The sequence below is a fragment of the Hemitrygon akajei genome, chromosome 1 (assembly GCF_048418815.1).
Source record: "Hemitrygon akajei chromosome 1, sHemAka1.3, whole genome shotgun sequence".
NCBI classification, from domain to species: domain Eukaryota; kingdom Metazoa; phylum Chordata; class Chondrichthyes; order Myliobatiformes; family Dasyatidae; genus Hemitrygon; species Hemitrygon akajei.
Genome location: NC_133124.1, coordinates 127,900,080 through 127,927,773, shown reverse-complemented (window position 1 = coordinate 127,927,773; position 27,694 = coordinate 127,900,080). Strand labels below are relative to the sequence as shown.

At 42.3% G+C, this 27,694-nt stretch overlaps 1 long non-coding RNA gene across 1 annotated transcript in view; it reads right to left on the bottom strand.

Moving 5' to 3' along the window:
• Nucleotides 1-24,774, bottom strand: part of LOC140733130 (uncharacterized) — a 46,246-nt gene extending 21,472 nt beyond the window's left edge. The window contains exon 1 of the long non-coding RNA XR_012100230.1: nt 24,694-24,774. This is a non-coding gene — a long non-coding RNA (uncharacterized lncRNA). The remainder of the gene's footprint in view (nt 1-24,693) is intronic.
• Nucleotides 24,775-27,694: the final 2,920 nt, after the last annotated feature.

Here is a 27,694-nt window from a genome sequence, read left to right as displayed (position 1 = left end):
GGAAAATAAATGAGCCTAGGTATTCTAAAATTAACTCCTTCTACCTTAGGCTACAAACTTATCAATCACCCCTCGTAGCTCAAAGTAACCTGGCCACTTTGGAGATATGGGAAGAGGAAACGTAGGTGACCACTAACGAGGACAGTTTGGGCAAGCAGGTAGTACAGAAGTTCCCTGTAGTCACTCCTTTCTAACAAGTATGCTGTAATAAATCATAAACACAAGAGATTCTGCAAATGCTGGAAATCCTAGCAGCACACACAAAATGCTGGAAGAACTCAGCAGGTCAGGCAACATCTATGGAGAGAAATAAAGAGTTAATATTTCGGTCCAAGACCCTTCATCATGATACCTGTCTGCATGACCTGCTGAGTTCCTCCAGCATTTTGTGTGTTTGTTACTGTAGGGGTTACTGTTTGGCAGACAGCCTCACAGAGCAGAACAGCAGCAATAGGTATCAATAGGTACATTTAATGTCACAGGAATGTATACAATATACATCCTGAAGTTCTGTTTCTTTGCAAGCATCCACAAAAACAGAGGCAATAGCCTACAGCAGCCTCATTCACAGCACCACCATTTGTGATTAGGCAAAGGAAGGGTTGGGAGAGTGATAGCTGTAGGGGTTCCTTTTGCAAGGAGAGCAGATGGGTTTTTCTGTGGCCACAAACGAGATTTCCGCATAGAGTGTCAGCCCCCTGGTGCCAGGGTCAAGAAGTCTCAGAGGACAGGACATTCTGAAAGGGGAGGGTGAAAAGCCAGAGGTCATGACACATGCATGCATAGGTAGATGAAAGGAGAAGGTCCTGCAGCATGAGTTTACGGAGCTAGGTAGATATTTAAAGAGCCACAAAGGTTGCAATCTTTGATTGTTTCTAGTGAGTATAGGAATAGAAGAAGAGAGCACATCCATGCATGGCTGAAGAAAGGTGCGGATGACTGGGCTTTATATTCCTGGATTATTGGGGCCACTTCTGTGGAAGCTGGGACCTGTACAAATGGCCCAGGTTGCACCTTAACCAGGGTGGAGCTAACACCCTTGCTGAAAGTTTAGCTTGTGTTTTTAGGGAAGCTTTAGATCATGAGATATAGGAGCAGAAGTAGAGCATCTGGCCTATCGAGTCTGCTGATCCAATTCTTCCAGTAATCCCCAGTTCCCTGTCTTTTCCCCATACCCTTTGATGCCCTGAATGATTTAAATTGAGATTGCAGGGGAAGGGGTTTTGAATGGTTGTTCAGTTGGAGAAGTGGGATCACCTAGAGGAGAAATAGTAAGTCCATAGATAGAACAAGCGAATCAGTGCATATTTGCTAAATTTAATGCAAGGAATATGACGAGTGAAGTACATACTCTTTTGCACATTGATTGTTAGTCTTTGTTTATGTATAGCTTTGCATAAACTCAATGGTAGTTCTTTATTTTCCTGCAAGTGCCTGCAAGAAAACAGATCTCAAGGTGGTATGTGGTGAGTTATCTGCAATTTGACAATAAATTTAGGTAAAAATTTGAACTTTGAATATGAACTCTTTTAATTAACAAGAGTAAAAACATTATTGTTACCATCACTGAGACAGAGAGTGTAGAATTTTCGGGCAAGAAAGGGAGGAGGGTAAAAGGCACGGCACTGATAGTGAAATATTGCTTCACTTCAGTAATGAGGGTGGATATCCTAGAAGGAAACTCAAGCAAGGCCATATAGGTAAACAAAAAAGATGGTGTCACATAGTTGTGGGTGCATTGCAAACTGCCGAACGACAACAGGACATAGAGGAACCATTCAAACCACACTGTCTGCCACCAACAATCATTCCACAGTCAAAGTCATTTGTATCACATTACTTCTCCATTCTGATGTTTGGTCTGAACAACAGTTGAACCTCTTGACCATGTCTGCATGATTTTATGCATTGAGTTTCTGCCACATGATTGGCTCATTAGATACTTGCATTAACGTGCAGCTGTATATGTGTACCTAATGAAGTGGCCACTGAGTGTAGGTATATTATTTAGACATGGGTAGGACTTCTGAGCTTTAAGACGGTTCAAGCTTGGGATCTTGGTAAATAATGAACAGTGTGGTACTGGTCTAGAAGGAAAATATAGAGTAGGTTACATGGTCATCACAACATTGTGGCCGAAGGGCCTGTAATGTGCTGTAGTCATCTATGTTCTGTGTTGTCTATAGGTTGCCGGAATAAGCAGAGAAATGGAAGATTAAACTTAGAAAACTGAGAATGAATACACTTTGCAGAAGGAATTAAAGATTATAACTATAAATGCACAGGTGTGTAAATACAAAAAATAAGAAAACAAAATAATAATAATAATAATAATAATAATAAATACATAAGAAGTAATACTAAGAACATGAATTGTTCAGTCCTTGTGGAATCAGCTCATTGTTGATGTGAGTAAAGTTTTCCCACTCTCATTCAAGAGCATAATGATTAATGGATAATAACTGTTCCTGAACCTGGTGTCACCTGGACATAGAAAGCAATGGAACAAGTGCTGCAAGGTGGGATTAATACAGAAGGGTTCTCATTGGTTGGTTTGGACAAGTTGAGTCAAATGGCCTTTTACCATGCTGCACAGTTCTATGACACCATGACTCTAATAGGTTTACTGCACTGGGCATTTCCAGCTCTGCTTATCACCTGTGTCTCTGTTAATGCAAATGATCAGTTAAAAGAATATTTACTCAGACACCAACTAATTCTTCATACATGCTTTACTGAAGAAGAATGTGTTCATTGAAGAAGAAGAATTGGCTAAAGGGAGTTTCCCCCCATACGATTAAAGAAACTTCAACCCAATAAGAAATAGTTACATAAATACAGAGGTTCAATGGAGCATTAAGGGATTTATTGGTTTTAACTTTAAGTCTTTGGCTGACTGCTGTCCATGGTGATGTAAACGTTGGAGAACACAGGCAGAAACATTGTTTTAAATGAATAAAATGAGGTGAGAAAAAAAACATAAGATATGGGATCAGAACTGGGCCATTTGGCCCATTGAGTTATATCATTTTCTATAACTTTATAAAGCAATCTTGAAACACATTTTATTTCTGTTTGGTACTGAAATCCTTGCACTATTATTCCACTTCTAGAAGAGAATCATCAATGCAATAAATTATTGTAAAGTATCAAAATGTAAAGTAACATTTGTTAATAAGCAGAAAAGAAGACATTGTTCGTTCTTTATATTGAATTCAAAACTTCTGAAAACCTATTAATACGTAAATGATTGATGAGAAAGTTGATGAGGAACCGAAGTATATATTTGGAAGGTCAAAACAATAAAATATTCCAGCATTATGAAAACATCAGCATAAGCATATACTAATTGGCTGTTGTTTTCATTCATTCTAACCATAATACTAATTGGTCGTCATTCTTAGTTCTTCTCAGGCTCTTTAAGAAAGGATGTGTAAGCATAGAGTCCAGCAGATGTTCACAAGAATGATTCTGGAAATGAAAGGGTTAATGAATGAGAACCATTTGATGGCTTTGATGGGCTTAGAGAATGAAGTGGGGGGATCTTATATACATATCCATTCAATATATATATAGAACATTGAAAGGCCTGAAGAGAGTGGATGTGAAGAGGATGTTTCCTATAGTGGGGGTGTCTAGGACCAGAAGGCACAGCCTCAGAACAGAAAGGTGTGTCTTTAGAACAGAGGAATTTCTTTAGCCAGAAGATGGTGAATCTGTGGAATTCATTGCCATAGATAGCTATGGAGGCCAAGTCATTGGGTATATTTAAAGCAGAGGTTGATAAACTGATTAGTATGGATGTCAAAGATTCTGGGGAGAAAACAAGGGAATGAGTTGAAAGGGATAATAAAACAGCTATAATAGCATGGCGGAACAGACTCGATGGGCTGAACGGCCTAGTTCTACTCCTATGTCTTGTAGTCAAAAACACTTAGAGAATCATACTCACAAAATGATCTTATAGACAACATATTGGGCTGCTCCATTATGGTCCTTGCCTACACCATGTCCCACCAGCGAGGCAGACCATCAACCATCTCTAGTGGTGGTTCTGAAATAGTGAATTCTGACATGTGAGTCCTCAACATTGGCCATGGGCACCATGTGGTTTTATGGAATTAGGTTAAACAAGGGGAGACAAACTTCTCTAGAGTAAGAGCTACTGTGCTCCTTCAGCTGAGTAATCAATGTTGATCAGTGCTGGGATAAAACCCTGACAGATGCAATATCTAAAAATACTTCAGCGGAGGGACAACAATATCCATCAATAAGGGTGGATTGGAAGTCCACTACTGACTGATCTGGCCAAATTCTGAATGTCGTAGTCACCAGATTAGTTCTGTGCCAGGTAATGATACAGAATTCTACAACTTCAACCTTATTGATCTACTTTTGGCCAGTACAACAATAATCATGGTGGAGACAAAGCCTAGATTAACATCATGTTATGAGGCATAATCATTGTGTGAGGTGAGAGGCAAACAGAACAGATCTGGAAGCTCGGAACAGAGTGTCCATGCATCCATCAAGTATAATGGACCAATAGCACTAACAGAAGTACACTCAGTGGCCACTCTATTAGCAGTTAGTGCAATGCTATTAAGGCTCGAGAGGTCATAGTTCAGAGTTCAATCCCAGCATCCTCTGTAAAGAGTCTGTACATCATCCCAATGGCACATGTGGATTTTCTCCGGGTGTCCGGCTTCCTCCCACAGTCCAAAGACATATCAGTTAGTAGGTTAAATGATCATTGTAATTGAACAGTGAATACATTTAGGGTTAAATTGGGGATTGTTTGGGGTTGCTGGGCAATATGGCTCAAAGGGCCAGAAGGGCTCATTCCACACCACATCTCTAAATAAATAAATAAATAAATAAGGTATACCTGTACACCTGCTCATTAACGTCAATCATGTGGCAACAACGCAATGCCTAAAAGCATGCAGATATGGTCAGGAGGCTCAGTTGCCGTTCAGACCAAACATCAGAATGGGGCCGAAGTGTGATCTTAGTAACTTTGCCATGAAATGTTTGTTGCTGCCAGATGGAGTGGTTTGAGTATCTCAGAAACTGATGTTCTCCTGGTATTTTCATGCAAAACAGTCTCTAGAGTTTTACAGAGAATGGTGTTAGAAACAAAAAAAAAACCTCCACCAAGCAGCAGTTCTGTGGGCAAAAATGCTTTGTTAATGATAGAGGTCAGAGGAGGATGGGCAGACTGGTTTAAGCTAACAGGAACACAACGGTAACTCAAATAACCTCATGTTAGAACAGTGGTCAGTGGTGTGCAGAAGAGTATCTCTGAATGCACAGCACATCATACCTTGAACTGGATGGACTACGGCAGCAGAAGACTAGAAACATACACTCAGCTGCCTCTTTAGTAGGTATAGGAGGTACCTAATAAAGTGATCAAGGAGTGAATACCCCATCAAACCTGCAATCTATCATGTCCATTGTATCTTTTATTCCATCATTACTGTCATTACTATCCTCACTTTTACAAAGAGAGTGGTGGATGCCTGGGGTCATGGTAAGGGCAAAGACAACAGTGAAAGTGGTAAACAATATTTCAGTGAGAGCTCTGGAAAGTGATACCCAAAAATGTTGAGATGCCTGCACGGTGAAGTTACAACACAAGACTACGGGCATGTTATAACAGCAAAATCAGTGGTCAGAATACAGAGAGAAAAAGATTTTAGAATTAGTTGGGCTGCATCTGGAGTATTGCCATCAGTTCTGGTCACCCCATTATAGGACAGATGTCGAAGCTTTGGAGAGGGAGCAGAAGATGTTTACCAGAATGCTTCTTGGTTTAGAGGGCATGTGCTATGAGGAGAGGTTGGCCAAACTTGGGTTGTTTCATTGGGAGCAGTGGAGGCTGAAGGAAAACTGTATAGAAGTTTGTAAGATTATGAGACATAGACAAAATACTGGAGGAACTCAGCAGGTCATGTAGCATCTATGGAAATTAATAAACAGTTGGCTTTCAGGTCGAGTTCATCGATTGCTTATTCCTCTCCATAGATGCTGTCTGACCTGCTGAGGTCCTCCAGTATTTTAGGTGTGTTGCTTTAGATTTCCAGCATCTGCAGACTTTCTTGTGTTTTTATTTTCCCCCCAGGCTTGAAATGTTGAATACCAGTGAGTATAAATTTTAAATGAGAGGGGGTACATTCGAAAGAGATATGCAGGGTTATTTTACAGAAGGAGTGGAGGATGCCAGTGGAGAAGAATATGATAGAGGCATTTAAAAAGCTCTTAGACAAAGGCACATGAATGTGCATTGAATGGAGATATATCAACATTGTGTAGGCAGAAGTTATTTGCTTAGTTAGGTATTTATTTCTAGTTTAATTGATTTAGCATAACATTGTGGGCTGAAGGGCCTGGACTTTTTCAGCAGATCAGATCAGATCAAAGTTCTGTAGCCCTACAAATGGCAAGTGAAACTTAAAGCAGGAGAATGAAAGGTAATTAATTTGAGGAATTGCCAGAGAGCATGAGAACATAGAACAATGAGAGGATATTGAGTACTTTTATTCCCTTTAATGAGGACCATTACACTCATTTATTTTGAAACAGAGGAATTCTTGATCTTTTACAGATAGCATATTATTATGGACAATTTTTTAGTCTCTCTATTGCATTTAATGTTGGCTCAATGTATCATCTGCACTATGCTTTGAATTTCTTTCAAACATCTAATGCTATAGTTAGATTTACTGTCAAGTGCAACCAAGCTTATAGCATTTAATATTTGTCAAAGGTGCCATTATAATGGAATAGTCTCTGTAAATGCATTTAATTAATTTAATTTTTGAGTTATTATCATTTTTCTCTGATGCTCTGGATCATCCACTAAATCCTGTCAGTGGATGCATTAATTATTTCATGTGCTTTACCAAATAAAATTCTATTGGCTTCTTAATCAGAAATCATAAGTAATATTGCACAGCGTTGTTTTTCATTGTTCAATTAAATGTGGAGATATTTACTTTGTTCATTTTGCACCTTGAAGAGATACGGATGGGCCGGCTTCCTTCCTTCAGCTTTTAGGTTTAAGCGCCATCTAGTAGAGACTGAGTGAATTACACACTAGAAGGATGAACAGATGTGCAGCCTGTTGAAAAGCATGAAAGAAAAAGGTTGTCACCAGAAAATTAATGGCATGACAATTTAGGCCATGACTAGACTCCAGTTCATTTCTAACTGAGGGACAGGTAATTTAACTTCAGGAGTGTAGAAAGGAAAAATGAAATGGTGTTGTGTAACTTAAAATTGTTCTAATTGTATTGAGAGTGATCAATGCTCAGGTAGAACCATTCAAGTATCCAGATTTCTGGGTAAATGCATCCTTTGTAAATTTTTTGCATAATATTACTTTCAGTGGGGATGGGGTTGGATCTGTCTATCGCCCCGGTCACAGCACTGCACTGAAAATACTTTAAACCACTTTTTATAATTGCTGTTTCTATATTGTCTTAGAGCCAGAAACACTACAGCACAAAAGCAGGCCAAATGACCCATCTAGTCCATCTTTTCCACTTAGTCCCATTGACCTGCACCCAGACCATAGCCCTCCGATCCATGTACCTACCCAAATTTCTCTTAAATTTTGAAGTCAAACCCACATTCACCACTTTCACTGAGTTCATTGCACACTCTCACCACCCCCTCAGGGAAGAAGTTTCACCTTATGTTCCCCTTAAATATTTCACCTTTTGCTCTTAACCCATAACCTCTAGTCTCACCCAATCTCAGTGCTTGCAATTACCTCATAATTGTATATACTTCTATAAAATATCTCCTTATTCTCCTATGCTCCAGGGAATAAAGTCCAAACTTGTCAACCTTTCCTATAACTAAGGTCCTCAAGTCCTGGCAACGTTCTTGTAAATTTTCTTTGAACTCTTTCAATCTCATTAATATCTTTCCTGTAGGTAGGTGACCAGAACTGCACACAATACTCCAAATTAGGCCTCGCCTAATGTCATACAACTTCAGCATAACATCTCAACTCAATAATTTGATTTATGAAGGACATTGTGCAAAAAGCTCTCTTTATGACCCTGTATGCCTGTGATGCTATTGTCAAAGAATTATAAACCTGTATCCCTAGATCCCTCTGTTCTACCACACTCCACAACACCCTGCCATTCACTGTGTTAGTTCTATCCTGATTTGTCCACTGTGAGCTGCTCACACTTGTCCACATTAAATGCCATCTGCTATTTTTCAGCCCATTTTTCAAGCTGGTCCAGATTCTGCTGCAAGCTTTGATAGCCTTACTCGCTATCCACTACACCCCCAATCTTGGTGACATCTCCAAATTTGCTGATCCAATTTACCAAATAATCATCCAGATCATTGATATAGATATCAAACAAAACTGCACCCATCACCAGTCCCTGTGGCACACCATTCATCACACACCTCTAGATAGAGGTGAAGCTAATGTCAAATCCAGTTTACTACCTCATCCTGAATGCCAAGTAACTGAACCTTCTTGACTAAAAAATGTGGGACCTTGTCAAAGGCCTTACTGAAGTCCATGTAGACATCACCCACTGCCTTACCTTCATCAGCTTTCCTGATAACTTCCTCAAAGAACTCTATCAGGTTGGTTAGATAGACATGACCTACCATGCACAAAGCCATGTTGACTTTCCCTAATCAATCCCTGTCTATCAAACAGAAGAGTCCATTGTCACAATGATCAAAGAATTTAGGTCATGCACAGGTGAGGGTAGGGGCTCCAAAACTGGGCCATGACAATGTCACACAAGTGACTAGAATCTGAGCAGAGAAGACATCTGGTAGTATAGGAGTTCTGGTGCTTGAGTTAATTGGTTGTGGGATGAAGCTGAAGGAAAATATAGAGGTAGAGAAGAGATTTTAACTAAAATTTGAAATACATAATTTTGAACTCAGCCCTTCCTGGGTCAGGAACTCAGGGACTATACCAGTGATATTTGAGCTTCGCGTGTGATGGGATTCAGGATGAATAAGGTTTTTACTATACTAACTTGGAGATAGATAGATCTGAATAACCATATATAACAATCACAGCACGGAAAACAGGCCATTCCGGCCCTCCTAGTCCGTGCCGAACTCTTAATCTCACCTAGTCCCACCTACCCGCACTCAGCCCATAACCCTCCACTCCTTTCCTGTCCATATACCTATCCAATTTTACCTTAAATGACACAACTGAACTGGCCTCTACTACTTCTACAGGAAGCTCATTCCACACAGCTATCACTCTCTGAGTAAAGAAATACCCCCTCGTGTTTCCCTTAAACTTTTGCCCCCTAACTCTCAAATCATGTCCTCTCGTTTGAATCTCCCCTACTCTCAATGGAAACAGCCTATTCACGTCAACTCTATCTATCCCTCTCAACATTTTAAATACCTCGATCAAATTCCCCCTCAACCTTCTACGCTCCAATGAATAGAGACCTAACTTGTTCAACCTTTCTCTGTAACTTAAGTGCTGAAACCCAGGTAACATCCTAGTAAATCGTCTCTGCACTCTCTCTAATTTATTGATATCTTTCCTATAATTCGGTGACCAGAACTGTACACAATATTCCAAATTTGGCCTTACCAATGCCTTGTACAATTTTAACATTACATCCCAACTTCTGTACTCAATGCTCTGATTTATAAAGGCCAGAGTTCCAAAAGCCTTCTTCACCACCCTATCTACATGAGACTCCACCTTCAGGGAACTATGCACTGTTATTCCTAGATCTCTCTGTTCCACTGCATTCCTCAATGCCCTACCATTTACCCTGTATGTTCTATTTGGATTATTCCTGCCAAAATGTAGAACCTCACACTTCTCAGCATTAAACTCCATCTGCCAACGTTCAGCCCATTCTTCTAACCGGCATAAATCTCCCTGCAAGCTTTGAAAACCCATCTCATTATCCACAACACCTCCTACCTTAGTATCATCGGCATACTTACTAATCCAATTTACCACCCCATCATCCAGATCATTTATGTATATTACAAACAACATTGGGCCCAAAACAGATCCCTGAGGCACCCCGCTAGTCACCGGCCTCCATCCCGATAAACAATTATCCACCACTACTCTCTGGCATCTCCCATCTAGCCACTGTTGAATCCATTTTATTACTCCAGCATTAATACCTAACGACTGAACCTTCTTAACTAACCTTCCATGTGGAACTTTGTCAAAGGCCTTGCTGAAGTCCATATAGACTACATCCACTGCCTTACCCTCGTCAACATTCCTCGTAACTACTTCAAAAAATTCAATAAGGTTTGTCAAACATGACCTTCCACGCACAAATCCATGCTGGCTACTCCTAATCAGATCCTGTCTATCCAGATAATTATAAATACTATCTCTAAGAATACTTTCCATTAATTTACCCACCACTGATGTCAAACTGACAGGTCTATAATTGCCAGGCTTACTTCTAGAACCCTTTTTAAACAATGGAACCACATGAGCAATACGCCAATCCTCCGGCACAATCCCTGTTTCTAATGACATCTGAAAGATCTCCGTCAGAGCTCCTGCTATCTCTACACAAACTTCCCTCAAGGTCCTGGGGAATATCCGGTCAGGACCCGGAGATTTATCCACTTTTAAATTTCTTAAAAGTGCCAGTACTTCCACCTCTTTAATTGTCATAGGTTCCATAACTTCCTTACTTGTTTCCCACACCTTACACCATTCAATATCCTTCTCCTTAGTGAATACCGAAGAGAAGAAATCGTTCAAAATCTCTCCCATCTCCCTCGGCTCCACAAATAGCTGACCACCCTGATTCTCTAAGGGACCAATTTTATCCCTCACTATCCTCTTGCTTTTAATATAACTGTAGAAGCCTTTCGGATTTACTTTCACCTTATTTGCCAAACCAAACTCGTAACTTCTTTTAGCTTTTCTAATCTCTTTCTTAAGTTTCCTTTTACATTCTTTATATTCCTCGAGCAATTCCTTTACTCCATGCTGCCTATTTCTATTGTAGACATCCCTCTTTTTTCGAACCAAGTTTCTAATATCCCTTGAAAACCATGGCGCTTTCAAACCTTTAACCTTTCCTTTCAACCGAACAGGAACATAAAGATTCTGTACCCTCATAATTTCACCCTTAAATGACCTCCATTTCTCTATTACATCCTTCTCATAAAACAACTTGACCCAATCCACTCTCTCTAAATCCCTGCACATCTCCTCAAAGTTAGCCTTTCTCCAATCAAAAATCTCAACTCTAGGTCCAGTCCTGTCCTTCTCCATAATTATATTGAAGCTAATACTATTGTGATCACTGGACCCGAAGTGCTCCCCAACACATACATCTGTCAGCTGACCTATCGCATTCCCTAACAGGAGATCCAACACTGCCCCATCTCTAGTTGGTACTTCTATGTATTGTTGCAAAAAACTATCCTGCACACATTTCACAAACTCTAAACCATCCAGCCCTTTTACAGAATGAGCTTCTCAATCTATGTGAGGAAAATTAAAATCTCCCACAATCACCACCTTGTGTTTACTACAAATATCTGCTATCTCCTTACACATTTGCTCTTCCAACTCACGCTCCCCATTAGGTGGCCTATAATACACTCCTATCAGTGTTACTACACCTTTCCCATTCCTCAATTCCACCCAAATAGACTCCCTAGAGGAGCTCTGTAATCTATCCTTCCAAAGCACCGCCATAAGATTTTCTCGGACAAGCAATGCAACACCTCCTCCTCTGGCCCCTCCTACTCTATCACACCTGAAGCAACTAAATCCAGGAATATTTAGTTGCCAATCACACCCTTCCTGCAACCATGTTTCACTAATAGCTACAACATCATAATTCCAGGTATCAATCCACACTTTAAGCTCATCCACCTTTCTTACAATGCTCCTAGCATTAAAATAGATACATTTAAGATACTCTCCACCTCCTCCTCTCTTTTCATCCCTAGCAATGCATTCAAATTTATTATCCTTTTCTTTCTTCTCCCCTACAACTTCGGGCTGAGCGCATCCCTTCTCCATCACCTGCCTTTCCTCCCTCACATACTGTCTACTTACTTGCTCTACTGGTGAACTAACCTCCTCTCTCATAGTTTCCTCAAATTGATTTCCACCCCCCCCCCATCTTACTAGTTTAAAGTCTGCCCTGTAGCCCTAGCAAACCTCCCTGCTAGGATATTGGTGCCCCCAGGATTCAAGTGTAACCCGTCCTTCTTGAACAGGTCACGCCTGCCCCAGAAGAGGTCCCAATGATCCAGAAACTTGAATCCCTGCCCCCGCTCCAATCCCTCAACCACGCATTCATCCTCCACCTAATTCCATTCCTACTCTCACTGTCGCGTGGCACAGGCAGTAATCCCGAGATTACTACCTTTGCGGTCCTTCTTCTTAACTGCCTTCCTAACTCCCTATACTCTCGTTTCAGGACCTCTTCCCCTTTCCTACCTATGTCATTGGTACCTACATGTACCACAACCTCTGGCTCCTCACCCTCCCACTTCAGGATATCTTGGACGCGATCAGAAACGTCCCGGACCCTGGCACCAGGGAGGCAAACTACCATCTGGGACTCCCGATCACCTCCACAGAACCGCCTGTCTGAACCCCTGACTATCGAGTCCCCTATTACTATGGTCCTCTTTCTTCTATCCCTACCCTTCTGAGCTACAGGGCCATCCTCTGTGCCGGAGGCCCGGCCACTGTCACTTCCTCCAGGTAGGCTGTCCCCCCCAACAGTACTCAAACATGAGTACTTATTGTCAAGGGGTACAGCCACTGGGGTACTCTCTAGTACCTGCCCCTTCCCCTTCCTGACTGTGACCCACCTATCTGCCTCCCGTGGCCCCGGAATGACCACCTGCCTGTAACTCCTCTCTATCACCTCCTCACTCTCCCTGACCAGGCGAAGGTCATCGAGCTGCAGCTCCAGTTCCCTAACTCGGTCCCTCAGGAGCTGCAGTTCGACACACCTGGCGCAGATGTGGACGTCCGGGAGGCTCGGAGACTCCAGGACCTCCCACATCCGACACCGAGAACAACAAGCTGCCCTCACACTCATACTTCCCGAATAACTGAAAATAACAAGAACTAAAAGATAAGCCTACTGTGCCCTCTTCCGCCTAAGCCCTCTGAGCCCAAGCCCTACACTCTGCTCCCGGCTCACTCCGCTGCCCGCTGCTTAAGGCTGCATTCTTTTTATATCTTCCCTCCTTCCCAGACCTCCTTCACGTGCCTGCGCAGTCCCGCCTCTCAGAACTCCGATCTGAGAAGCAATTTGAAAATGGCCGCCACCGCACTTCTTCTCAATGCCTTGCTGTCCTCTTCCAAAAGAGAACTACCTCACTCCTTCTCTCCTTTTTATATCTTCCCTCCTTCCCAGGCCTCCTTCACGCGCCTGCACAGTCCCGCCTCTCAGAACTCCGATCTGAGAAGCAATTTGAAAATGGCCGCCGCCACACTTCTTCTCAATGCCTCGCTGTCCTCTTCCAAAAGAGGACATTCACGCGTGCACACACGGGGAACACACACACACTCTCTCTCTCACGCGGACACTCATGGGGAACACACACACACTCTCTCTCTCTCACGCGCGCACACACGGGGAACACACACACACACTCTCTCTCTCGCTTTCTCTCTCATGCGCGCGCACACACTCTCCACTGAGGAACAGCCCTGGGGAACACACCTTCGGCCTCACCTTTCTGACAAGAAGGGGGCGGGTTGAATAACATTCAAGTAAACACTTAAATGGTGTCATTTTAGTAAAATAGCAACATAAATTCTGTCCTTTCCTTTTTATACGTTCAATAGATTATAAAGATTAAAGAGTAGTTTTATTTGTCATGTGAACATCAAAATGTACAGTGAAATGCGTCATTTGTATCTAATCAAATCAGTGAAGGCTCTGTTGGCAGCCTACAAAGTGACACCAGGCTTCCATCTTCAACGTAGCATGCCCACAACTCACTAACCATAACTGTACGTCTTTGCAACGTGGGAGGAGACTGGCGCAACTGATGGAAACCCACACAATCACAGGGAGAACAAACAAACTCCTTACAGATAGTGGCAGGAATGGAGGAATTTGCTGTCTTATGAAGTGGGGTTTTGTAGTTGAAAAACTTGGGCAAAGGAATTAACCCAAAGGTTAATTCATTTTGGACTTTCAGGGTTTTGAGTTGAGTTTGAGGCACAACACCTTTAGAAGTGTGTGAAGTCATCACGGTCCCATCACCGATCCAATGAATGATGGTGTTTATATTTAAAAAGAAAGACTATTTTCCTCCAATAGCAGCAACATTGCCATCCAGTAACTATCAGAATCTCCATGTTTGATCAATCAGCCAAACTTGATTTGTCAAGAACAATTTCATAAAGCATTTTAAAACACACTTTGGAGTTAATTTCTGAAGAGAAAGCCAACTTTAAAATAATTAATTATTTTTGATGATATGGCATAGGAGGAGAATTAGGCCATTGAGCCTGCTACACCATTCCATCATGACGGATTTAGTATCCCTCTCAAATCCATTCTCTTGCCTTCCGCTTGAATCCTTTGACGTTCTAACTAATCAAGAATGTGTCAACATCCGCTTTAAATATGCCCAATAATTTGTTCTCCACAGCCGTCTGTAGCAATGAATTCCACAGATTTGCCATCCTCTGGCTGAAGAAATTCCTCCTCATCTCTGTTCTAAAGGAATGTCTTCTACTCTGATGCTCTGCCCTCTAGTCCTAGATATGACATGACCAGGCCTGATGACGGGTCTAGGCCCAAAACATTTACTATTTATTCCTCTCCATGGAAGCTGCCTAAACTGCTGAGTCACTCCAGCATTCTGTGTGTGTTGCTCTGGATTTCCAGCATCTGCAGATTTCCTCAGGTTTATGATATGAAATGCTTATCCCATTTTTGCACTGAAGTTCCAGTTACCATCTGACAGATCTACACTCTGCTTTTATTATGAATATGACATGAGTGAGATCTTTTGTTATGAATTCCTACTTCTATTTTTGACAAGATTTTGGAAAAACAACTATCTCTGCTCTATTAAAGAACCAGTGACACTGCTGGGATCCAAATAGTAACCTTAGTCTTATGGCACCAGATAATGCTGTTTGATTTCCTATCGAGATTGTGAAATAGCTTACAATAATTGTAACAAAGGTGACAACGTTCAAATTATGTTGGAATTTGATGTAAAATGAAGGCGCAACATGCTGTAGATGGAAATAAAATAAAAAGTAAAAAAACACACAAGGGATTATCCTACTGGTTTAACCTGCCATTTTCATTTTTATATACATATGTTTTCAAAGGCCCAGGGAGTATGAAATGTCTACCACGTACACCAAAGACAATGTTACTTCCCTCCACATACATTATAATTTTATGACTTGCACTGGATTTGTCTGTTTCTGAATGTGATGAGCTACATTATTAAAAAGTGCGGTTCACAATGAACAGAAGTGATTGCACTATAAAAAGACACAACTCCCAGACTTCTAACAGCACCTGAAGGGTTGTAGCGTGAATAGTTAATAATTTATAGGGCGCATATCTCTGTGCTGTTCTGTAAAGCATGTACATGCATCATTACAATTGGCAGATCTATTGCATTTATTTAAAAGATAGCTGAAACCTAATTATATAATGAATAATTTCAGTTGTATCTAACTACCTTTGGGCGACATTTTACTCAGTTTGAAAGACCTAGGCAAATGCATGTTTTACACTTTAATCCAAGTCCTTAGATATTCCTGCTTTTCAAGTGTTTATCTTTTCCCTTTCAAATAAAGTTCTATTTTTTAACTTAATTGCCTCCTGTGGCAAAACACATTCTGATCCAATGGTACTTGATTCAACAACCTTTTTTTTTAATTTTGAAGGGTTTACTCAGCCCGCGGGTTTAACGGATTAATAGAGTGCTACACTTGGCTCTGAAAGATGTCAGGCCTACACAGCCATTTTTCCCCATCTTCCTCAACCTCCCCTGCCCATTATCCTCTCTAACCAATCTACTAACTACCCTCTGCTCTGTTCCCTGTCCTCAAAGCCCGAAACTAAAAAAAAATTAAGTCCTATCTGATACAGATATGCATGGGTACCCTCACTATAAGGAGCTTATACTGTGGACATCCACCCCTCAGGAGCTAGAACGGGACTCCTTATCTAGCCTTTGTAGTAAGGTTTTGCTGCCACTTAACCTCAAAGTGGTGAGATCTCCCTCCCTACCAATGAGGAGATATTTCCAGCTAACAAAGTGGTTGAAACACAGTTTATTTTATTTTTAAAGATGCACATTAAAATTTAGACAAATAATTCTGAACACAAATTTTAACACTCACAGATTAATGATTTATTAAAAGTTTCTGAATTACAAAGCACAGGTACAATTTTTATGAACTAAAAGAACACACCAATGATCACAGTTGAACGAGTCGTCCATCATAGAAACCAAATTCTAGCGCTTCTTTCTGTCACCCCGTGTTCTGTCATTCTCCGTGTCATTCCTAACAATCCCCAATGATTCCTAATATTTATACTGTCTTCTACTAGATGACATCATCTGCACGTGGTGTTTTCCAGATACCTTTGAGTGATTATAAAGTGGATTCTTGAGGCTATCAGGTGAAGGCGGAAGATGTAGAGTAGTGGTCACCAACCTTTTTAAGCCCAAGATCCCCTACCTCGGCCTTAGTAAAAGGCAAGATCGACCCCAAATCGATTAGTTATACGCATGCGCACCGGGGTAGAAAAGACTGGAAGTAAAACCCCGCAACCCGGAAGTAGAAATAATGTGTGAACACCAGGGGTCACCACCCTTTTTTTTGCACCACAGACTGGTTTAATATTGACAATATTCTAGCAGACCGGCCGACAGGGGGTGGGAGTTGGTGTTAAACATGACCGAAATACAGCAATACTCGAAGCAGGTTCCTTATGTCCAGTCTATTCCACAATTTAGTTTTCATGGCTCTCAGCACTTAGCTGCTGTCCTGCTTGCTCATGTTTTTTCCGCTGAAAAAAACTCAACGCGTTTGTCTTTAAGTGCAGGGTGCTTGGACTCAAGGTACCGAAGCAGTTTTGAGGGCTTCATTGCCTCATTAGACAACTTCCCGCCCGCCCGCCACCAGACGCCTTGGCCAGGTGCGGCTGTTCCTGTACCGGGGCCACGGCAGTCGCAGTCCGGAGAGAGCGACCGACCAACCGACCGAGGAGTGCGACAGGGCACATGGCCACCCTCCTTGTAGGTCGATAGAATCTATCAACCGACAAAAGTTTGGCTCGAGGGATGACTTTCAGTAGATTGAAGCGAGGTAGCTGCTCTGATACTTACGAAACCCTGAGCCCGAATTAGGTCGTCTGCGAATATTTTAGCACCGGGTTCCCCACGAACATTCAGTGTGGTAAACAGGTTCAGAGGCGGTGCCCATCTGTCCGCGCTCTAGGCCAGTACCAACGGCACTTCCTGCCGGCCGCATGAGGCCGACCAGTGATCCCTGCCGCGAGGGTGTCACTGCGTTTAGGCGACTGATGACCTCCCAAGTCCAAATGGGAAACACCCGAAAAGGTAGTGGAGAATGACAGAACTAAGATGCTGTACTAAATACTACCAAGTGCAAACTGATAAGCACGTACTGGCCAAACAACCAACATAGTAATAGTGGACAAGGAACAGAAGAAAGCCAATGTAATAGGTGTGGCAATCCCAAATGACAGTAACATCAGGAAAAAAGAATATGAGAAGTTGCAGAAATACCAGGGCTTGAAAGAGCAGATAGAAGGGATGTATAAGGTTAAATCCAGAATAATCCTAGTGGTGATAGGAGTACTTGGAGCTCTGACACTTGGACTGGGAGAGTGGCTCCAACAAATCTCAGCAACAACGTCTGAAATCTCAGTCCAGGGGAGCGTGCTACTAGGAATAGTAACGATACTGCGCCAAACCCTCAATCTCCCAGGCTTCTGGTACAACCCAAGGTGTGTGAGGAAAAAAATTAAATAAGTAGTGCAAAAAAGAAGAGTGAGGTAGCACTCATGGATTCAATGTCCATTCAGAATTCTGATGGCAGAGGGGAAGAAGCAGTTCCTGAATCATTGAGAGTGTGCCTCAGGCTTCTTTACCTCCTTCCTGGTTGTAGCAATGAGAGTAGGGCATGTCTTCTGTGATGGAGGTCCTTAATGATGGATGTCACCTTCTTGAAGCATTGCTCCTTGACGATGTCCTAAATCCTGGTGAGACTAGCGCCCGTGATAGAGCTGACTGAATTCACAACTTTCTGCATCTTTTTTCTATCCTGTGCAGTGGTCCCCTTTTCCTCTCATACCAGACGGAGATGAAGCCAGTTAGAATGCTCTGTAAAAATTTGCAAGAACACATGCTTCTTCAAACTGCCTGCTTTGCAAAAGTGAAAAAAAAACTGACTTGGCAAAACATCCCACAGTTTTCAACTAGACTGTTTCCTTGGGTTGAATTTAAATTAACAGTTAAAAACAAATTAAAAGAACTAATCACTTCACCAATTGGGTTTTCCATCTGCTAGAATTGGTTTCCAAGAATCTATGAGACCTCGTAAGCTAAGCAATTAGAGGTTTCAAGCACAATTTCAATATAAGCATGTCATAATTTCAGTATAGCAAGTGTGCCTTTATACTTAAATAAGTAATTCATGAGTGAAAACAAAATTTGATTTTTCAATCTGCAATATATGTTTGTAAAGTGGAATCATTATTGCTTAAATAATAAACCATGAAAAATAAACTATCTGCAACATACACAAAGTGCTTTGAATGAGGTGCAGTTATTATTGAGTTGTTAGATTATGTATAGTTTTTATTTTAGTTGTTTATGGATGAAGCTAAGTAAATCAATCCAGTGAAGTGTTGTAATGAGTTTCAGTACTTTTGAGTAATCTAATGCCGCTTTTAATGGGAACTGTCAGTTTATCATGTTTTCAGAGTGAAAATAAAACCTTTATTATTATTTCACCTCAGTACTCTGTTTACAAAATGCATCTCCCTGTGTTTGATTTTGCTTTTCATGCATTACATCACTACAGTTTTTTTTCTAGATGACCTATCAAGAAAAACAGTAAAGGAGTCACATGCAAAGTGAATTAAATGAAGCATTATGATATAAGCAATACAGTAGGAAGGGTGGGTATCTTGGCAATGTCACGGTCCCGACTGTTAATTCGGCATGACATCTTAATCTTCTCCCGCAATCTTCAGGAACACACCCACCATGTCCGCCAGGTTCTTCAGAGGCTATTTGTTAAGGCTGAGAAGTGTGAGTTCCATGACCATTCTGTCTGTACATCATTGAGAGCGGGCAAGTGAGGGCGGATCCCGAAAAGATCCGGGCGGTGGCAGAGTGGCCAAAACCCACGACGCTCAAGCAACTTCAGCGATTTCTGGGGTTCGCTAACTTCTACCGTCGCTTCGTTAGGGATTACAGCTGGGTGGCAGCGCCCCTTACTCGACTCACCTCTCCTGCGACCCCTTTTCACTGGACCCCCGAAGTGAACTCAGCCTTCTCGGAGCTGAAGAGGCATTTCACCTCCACTCCCATCCTGGCCCAACCTGACCCGTCTCATCAATTCACTGTGGAAGTCAACGCCTCCGACTCTGGGGCGGGAGCGGTCCTCTCCCAACACTCCATCCCAGACCAGAAGCTCCATCCCTATGCTTTCTTCTCTCATCGTCTATCCCCTGCTGAATGGAACTACGACTTTGGGAACCGGGGGTTACTGGCCATCAAACTCGCTTTGGAGGAGTGGAGGCACTGGCTGGAGGGAGCTGAGCATCCATTCATTGTCTGGACGGGCCACAAGAACCTCGCATACATCCAAACCACCAAACGCCTGAATTCCCACCAAGCCCAATGGGCATTATTTTTTGGCCGTTTCAGATTCACACTCACCTATCGTCCTGGCTCCAAGAACGGGAAGCTTGATGCTTTTTCCCATCAATATGTCTCCGAAGAGGGCCTTCCCAACCCCGAGACCGTCCTTCCACCATCCTGTGTAGTGGCTGCTCTCACCTGGAAGATTGAATCCACAGTCAGAGAGGCCCAACGGACTCAAACTGACCCAGGTGATGGACCCCCCAATCGCCTCTTTGTACCTGACTCTGTCCAGTCTCAGGTTCTTCAGCGGGGGCGCACTTCTCATTTCACCTGCCAGCCCGGAATCGATCGAACTCTGTCCCTTCTGAAGCGACATTTCTGGTGGCCCTCTATGGATGCTGACACTCGCTCCTTCGTCTCTGCCTGTTCCGTTCGTGCCCGCGGAAAAGCCTCCCATCGACCACCTGCCGGGTTGCTTCGTCCCCTACCTGTCCCTGGCCACCCTTGGTCCCACATTGGATTTTGTTACTGGACTACGCCCTTCACATGGGAACACTACTGTACTTACCGTGGTGGACTGCTTCTCCAAAGCCGTGCACTTCGTAGCCCTTCCCAAACTCCCCACAGCCCGTGAAACAGCTGGCCTCCTTGTCCATCATGTCTTCTGCCTTCATGGAATTCCCTCTGACATCATTTCTGACCCTCAAGTCAGGAGATCCTTTTGTCAAGCCCGCGGACCCTCAGTAACCCTGTCTTCCGGCTTCCATCCACAGACTAACGGTCAAACAGAACGAGCAAACCAGGATTTGGAAGCAGCACTGTGTTGTATATCTTCCAACAACCCGTCATCCTGGAGCACCCATCTCACTTGGGTAGAGTACGCCCACAACTCCCTGGTCAGCACCGCCACCAGAATGTCTCCCTTCGAATGCTCCCCCAGTTACCAACCCCCTCTGTTTCCTGCGCATGAAGACAACATTGCTGCGTCTTCTGTTCAGGCCCATGTCCACCGATGCGCAAGGTCTGGAAGGATGCACGCGCAGCCCTGTTCCACTCAGCTAACCACAACCGGAGGATTACCGATCTCCATCAAATTCCTGCACCGAATTATCAGCCTGGTCAGAAGGTTTGGCTCTCTTCTAAAGACATCCCCCTCAAGAATGAACACAAGAAACTTGCCCCTCATTACCTCCGACCATTCGAAATTGAGAGAATCATCAACCCCTCAATGCTCAGACTCAAACTGCCCAGATCCATGCACATTCATCCCACGTTCCACATCTCCCAACTGAAACCTTTGTCAGCCCTTTGTGCCCTCCTGCTGAACCTCCTCCATCTGCCCGAATCATTGTCGACTACCCAGCTTACACCATCCGGCAAATACTGGACATGTGCCGCCGGGGCAGCTAAGTCCTGTTACTTCAGCACTGAGGTTTACCTGTGTAACTCCGTCTCTCCGTGCTAAGAAAAGTTTTGCCTGCTGCTTCCCTTTCTACGCTCCGTGTCAAGATCAATTTCTGCCTGTCTCCTGCCTTTCTGCACTCCCTCCTGTTTGCCGTTCAACGCTCACGCCCACGTCCACATCCTAATGCAACCTCCGTGCCTGTGTCCTGCGCTTGGGTTTGCCTCGTTCATTGCAGCAGGTAACATAACACATGTATTGATAATGTAAGTTCTCCACGTTTAAAAGAGTAACAACAAGGATAACATTTTCTTCCTTGCTTTTCTAAAGTCTGACAGCAAGAAAATGATCCGTGTCATAAGCACAGGAGATTCTGCAGATGGTGGAACTCCAGATTAACACACACACACAAAATGCTGTAGGAACTCAGCAGGTCAGGCAGCATCTCTGGGAATGAATAAACAGTCAACGCTTTGGGATGAGACCCTTCATCAGGGCTGGAAAGATAGGGGGAAGATACCACAATAAGATGGTTGGAGTGGGGGGTGGTTAGAGGAAGGAGTACAAGCTAGAAGGTGATAGATGAAGCCAGCTTAGTGGGGAAGGATGGGGAAGGGAGTATGGTGAGGTTAAACTGAGAACCCAGGATGTGATAGGTGGAAAAGATGAAGAGGCCGAAGAATAAACATGGGATATTCTGCAGATGTTGGAAATCCAGAGCAGCACACATCAAAATGCTGGTGGAACTCAGCAGGTCAAGTGGCATCTATGGGAAATGAATAAACAGTCAACATTTCGGGCCGAGGACTGAGAAGGAATGGGGGAGATGTCAGAATAAAAATGTGGGGAGAGGGAAAGGAGGATAGCTAGAAGGTGATAGGTGAAGCCAGGTGGGTTAGAGAGATAAAGGGCTAGAGAAAAAGAAATCTTTTAAGCTAACAGAGTTTACCATATGAGAAGGGGAAGGAGGAAGGGGCCCAGGGGGAGCTGGTAAGCAGGTAAGAAGAGGTAAGAGACAGAGTGGGGGTTAGAAGAAGGGAGGGGGAGGGAAATATATTCATGTCATCAACAGCAACACACACAAAATGTTGAAGGAGCTCAGCAGGCCAGGCAGCATCAATGGAAAAGAGTATACAGTCACTATTCCAGGCAAAAAGAAAGAGAAGTCAAAGTAAGAAGGTAGAGGGAAGGGGATCACCAAGTACAAGGTGGTAGATGATATGTGAAACCGGGAGAGGGGCAGGGGTGAAGTGAAGAGCTGGGAAGTTGATTGGTGAAAGAGATAAAGAGCTGGAGAAGGGGGAATCGATAAGAGATGCAAGTGGACCATGGGAAAAAGGGAAGGGGGACAAGGAGAGGGTAATAGGCAGGTGACGAGAGAAGAGGAAAGAGGTGAGCCAGAGTGGGGAATCATAAAGAGAGAAGGGGGAAGAGGAAAATTACCTGAAGTTATAATCAAAATGACAGCGCAGTTTGGAATCATATCAACTTACAAAAGCTAACTTCAACTGGTTTTAGATAATCATTTTAGAACCGTTTGCTTGTATTCTTGACATATGCTGGTAAATGTTGACTTATTTTTCCAATATGTTTAATCATACTTTTTATTCTTTGAGTTTCTCCTACTTGATAGAATCTGAAAAGTGCCCAAAAGCAAACATTAATATGGACAACCACCAGGATTTCATGCCCATCCTATATAGCTCTTGAGATGGTAATGATGAGTTGCCTTCTTGAATTCTGTAGCTCTTCGTGTGAAAGAACTCCCAAAGTTCTATTTGTAGGGAGTTTAGGGAGATGTAGACAAAGCAAAAGAGTGTGGTGGAACAAAGGGACCTGGGACAGCAGATTCTCTGAAAATGGTGTCACAGGTGAATAGAGTGGTAAAGAGAACTTTTAGCATATTGGCCTTCATAAATCAAAGCATTGTGTGCAGGAATTGGGATGTTCAAGTTATATAAAACATGGGTGAAGCTTAATTAGGAGCATTGTGTGCAGTTCTGATCACCTACCTACTGGAAAGTTATCAATAAGATTGAAAGTGTGCAAGGAAAACTTACAAGGATATTGCTGGGACTTGAAGACTGAAGTTATAGGGAAAAGTTGAATAAGTTAGGGTTTTATTCCCTGGAGCAAAGAAGAATGAGAGGAGATTTAATAAAGGTATACAAAATTATCAGGGGAAGAGACAGGGTAAGTGCAAGCAGGTTGGAAGAGACTAGAACTAGAGGTCATGGATGGAGTGTGAAAAGATGAAATGTTTAAACAGAGCCTGAGGGGGGAGTTCTTCACTCCAAATGTGGCGTGAGTATGAAACAAGCAGCCAGCAGAAGTGGTGGATGTGGGTTTGTTGTCAGCATTTAAGAGAGGCTTGGATTGGTACATAAATGGAAGGGGTATGGAGGGCTATAGTCCAGTTGCATGTCAATGAGGCTATGCAGAATAATAGTTTAGCATAGGCTAGATGGGCCAAAAGGCCTGCTTCTCTGCTGTAGTGCTCTATAACTCTATAACAGTGAGAGCCACTAATGTATGTCCAAGTCATGATAGTAGCTAATTTTCAGGGAAAGCTGAGATCTTCCCATTACCACTGCATTTGTTCTTAGCGATCAAGGTCTCAAATTTTGAGGGTATGCTGTTCAATAACGCAGCCAAGCCAAGTGCAGTGTATAATGTAGATGCTTTATAGTGAAGCTACTGAACTGCATTTATACAGATTAAAATTAAAAACCTTAAATACTAATTAGGTCTGTATTACGTATATTACATACTTAATATGTGGGACAGAATGGTAGTGTAGTGGTTAAAGGTTAAAAAAAGGGTTCAAAGGTTTACTTATTATCAAAGTAGGTATGCAGTATACAATTCTGAGATTCTTCTTTTCCAGATAGCCACAAAACAAAGAAAACAATGGAAGTACAAAGGAAAAACATCAAAAACCAACCCGCCCCTCCCACACACACACACTCTCACACACTCACACACACACACTCTCTCTCTCACACACACACACGCACACACACACACACACACACACACACACACACACACACACACACACACACACACACACACACACACACACACACACACACACACAGACAAATCGGGCAAATTGCAGTAACATGAAGCATCAAATTCCAACCCATATCACACCAAATTTAAATCGCACAATGCAGCAAGATCAACAACACCCGCCCCCACACCCAACACCAACAGAAAAACAAGTCGGGCTAACTGTGGGAACACAAAATCCCAACATCCCCTGTGTGAAGAAATCTTACAGATCACACAAAATTAAATCACTCAGTAGGCAACAAGAGCATCAACCCCCCCCCCCCCAACCCCAATACACCCAGAAAAACATTACAGCAGCAAGATAAACTATAGACAGCCAAACAATATAAACTTACTCTATGATCAGCTTCACACTTCTCTTTTACATAGTCCATAACCCTCCATTTTTTCTTGCACATTTGACCTTTAAATGTCCCTATTAACCACAGGAGGAAAAATCCTGAGGTCTGTCAGCCAGTCCTCATTAGTGGATCGGAGGTGGGAAGGGTCAGTAACTTTAAATCCCTTAGCATTATCATAGCAGAAGATAATTCCAGGGGTCATCATGTAAGTGACATCATAAAGAAGGTGTGGGCCAGGAACAACAACTAACTACAAATTAGCAAACAGGAATGAGGCAAGAGCAGTGTAAGTGAACAAAGAAAGTCTTTGTTATTGCTATGGGGTTGCAGGAACGGAGGTGGCCACGTTGCAAGATTCTTCTTGCAGCAGTTATTTTGTGAACTGTTTAGTGAACTGGTTCTTGCTCAGGGATAACTTAATCAGAGCAACTGAATATGGATGCAATGAGATTTCTACTGATGATCTGCTATACCTGATACTGTTTTCAGATAAGAAAACAGGTTTGGGGGGGGGGGGGGGGGAAGGACCATAAAGTAACACAACTTGTAGCCTTGGGCCAGAGCCAATGAAAAGCTGAAACAGGTCAGTCAGCTAAGCTTCAGCCAATGAAATTGAAAGATTTCACTGATCAACAGATTGACCCAGTGAGGAATGGGATAAGATTGAAAGATTTCGTGGGCACAGACAGTGACCACTCTGTGGAGACCAACCATCGCAGAAGTGGATGACCCCACGTCAGAAACATGGAATTAAATCAGGATCAAGAAGAACGCCTGACTAGGATAGACTCCTTTTCCTCTCTTTGACTGTTCATAGAGGGACAGGGAAGTCTAATGGGTGGGCACACAGGTACTTGGTTTTGTAAATTCAAGTGTTTGTTAGTTAAGCCAGTAAAGGTACTTGTCAGTAAATAGAAATTCTATCTGTGTTTAACTGATCAATGTTATTGAGAGAATATTATTTGTAACAAGGGAATGACAGTCCCACTACTTACTTCAAACACTGCATAGATACTGTATGTCATCTAAAAATTTGTCAGCCTTCCATAGATGCACAGTGAAGAGTGTCCTAACTGGTTGCATCCCAGCACGATATGGGAACACCAAAGCCCATGAATGAAAAGTCTAGAGAAAGTGAGTCCATCACAAGAAAACCCCTCTCCACCACTGAGCACATCTACAAGGAATGCTGCCACAAGAAATCCATCATCTATCATCAAGTTCCCCCAACATCCAGGCATGCTCTCTTCTCACTACTACCATCAGGCAGGAGGTACAGAAGCCTTGGGCCCCACACCAACAGGTTAAATAATAGTTATTATCCTTCTACCACCAGGCTTCTGAACCAGCTTGGATAATTCCACTTACTTCAACACTGGATTGATTCCAAAACCTACAGACTCACTTTCAAAAACTCGACAACTCATTTTTTATTTAAATTATTTATCGCCTTTTTCATATTGGTTGCTTGTCAATCTTTGTTTATGTATATTTTTCCATAAATTCCATTGTATTTTTATTTTCTTTTAAATGCCTGCAAGAAAATAAATCTCGAGTTCGTATATGGTGAAATATACACACTTTGATACCTCAGGTACACTGAATGGCTCAGTTACAAGCTTATTAAATTATAAGTCAGTATCTTGCTGTACCCAGCTTGTGTGAGATTTGCATTTTCAATCCAAATCCTTGCATTGTTTCCCTTTCTAATTATAATCACTCAGTTGCCACTTTATGAGATACTCTTGCACACCTGCTTGTTATTGCAAGCATCTAATCAGCCAAACATGTGGCAGCATCTCAACACATAAAAGCATGCAACGATAGTCAAGATGTTCTATTGTGGAACCTTGAAGAGGATGGGCTACAGCAGTGGAAGAGCATGAGCATACATTCAGTATATCAGTTAATTAGGTGCATGCTTATGTAGCTGTGCCTCCTGTTTTTACCACAGTCCAAAAATAAAAATCTGGGATATGAAAAAAAACCTAAATGGATGTAAACTTAGTCTATGTGACCATACTTCAAAGCCTAAAGCCCAGGCAGTTGTTTCATAGTTTGGAGAAAATCATATCACAAAATCTGTAAAGACAGAAGATGGAGAGGTCTTGTATTCCATACTACTAACCATGTGTGATACATATTCACTCTTCGGTTTCTCACTAACCTTGCTTTCTAAACACAGTATTGGCCACTTGCAAGATCAAATACACTTATAAGCAAACTTCCAACTATGCTTTGTTTTGTTTCTGGTCGTAAATGCAAGTTGGTCTTCAGTTCTTAATATGTAAGTGGAAAGCGGTAATCAACTTGAAGTTAAAAAAGTACTCTCTGTAGTACAGCTTTACAAACAAACTCTATATTTTGAATGCCCTCCGTCTATGAAGAGAAGGTGCAAGTCACCACATCTGCTTTTTTACTGCTTAGAATTCAGTATAAGGCAATGGGTTGTTTAATTTGAGTTGTTTCAAACAGACAAGCTGACTCTTAAGATGCTTAGCTCAAGGAAGCTTGCAGAACAGATGGATAATATAACTCAGTATATCAATAACTGATATATTTATAGTTGAAAGGTTTCATTTGCTCAAGAAGGTTATCTTCACAATATCTACAGCATTAATTGAGACCTATGTGTCCAAAAGAGCTTTTAAATCATTTGTGTTAAATATCTGAGGAAATCTCATATGCTTGTGGTCACTCAAGCGGAAGAAAAGGGTATAATGTAGAGAACAGTTCTGGCTTATTAGCAATGGGGTAAAGAACATCAAAAGACATGAAAGAAACATGGGGTGAATCCATTCCTCCAGCTTTGGTTTCTGTGATGAATGACTTGTCTGTCTGAAAATTATGGGTATGTCTTTTTAATTTATTGGAACTTTACATGTGCTTGGAAATCCTTTATTCTTTGTGCTTTGATCTTTATGTTTAGGAAATGCTTTGCATTTTGGAAATGGGTTGTAATTTAGAATTGTTTTAAGATAGAAGTCCTCTGTAA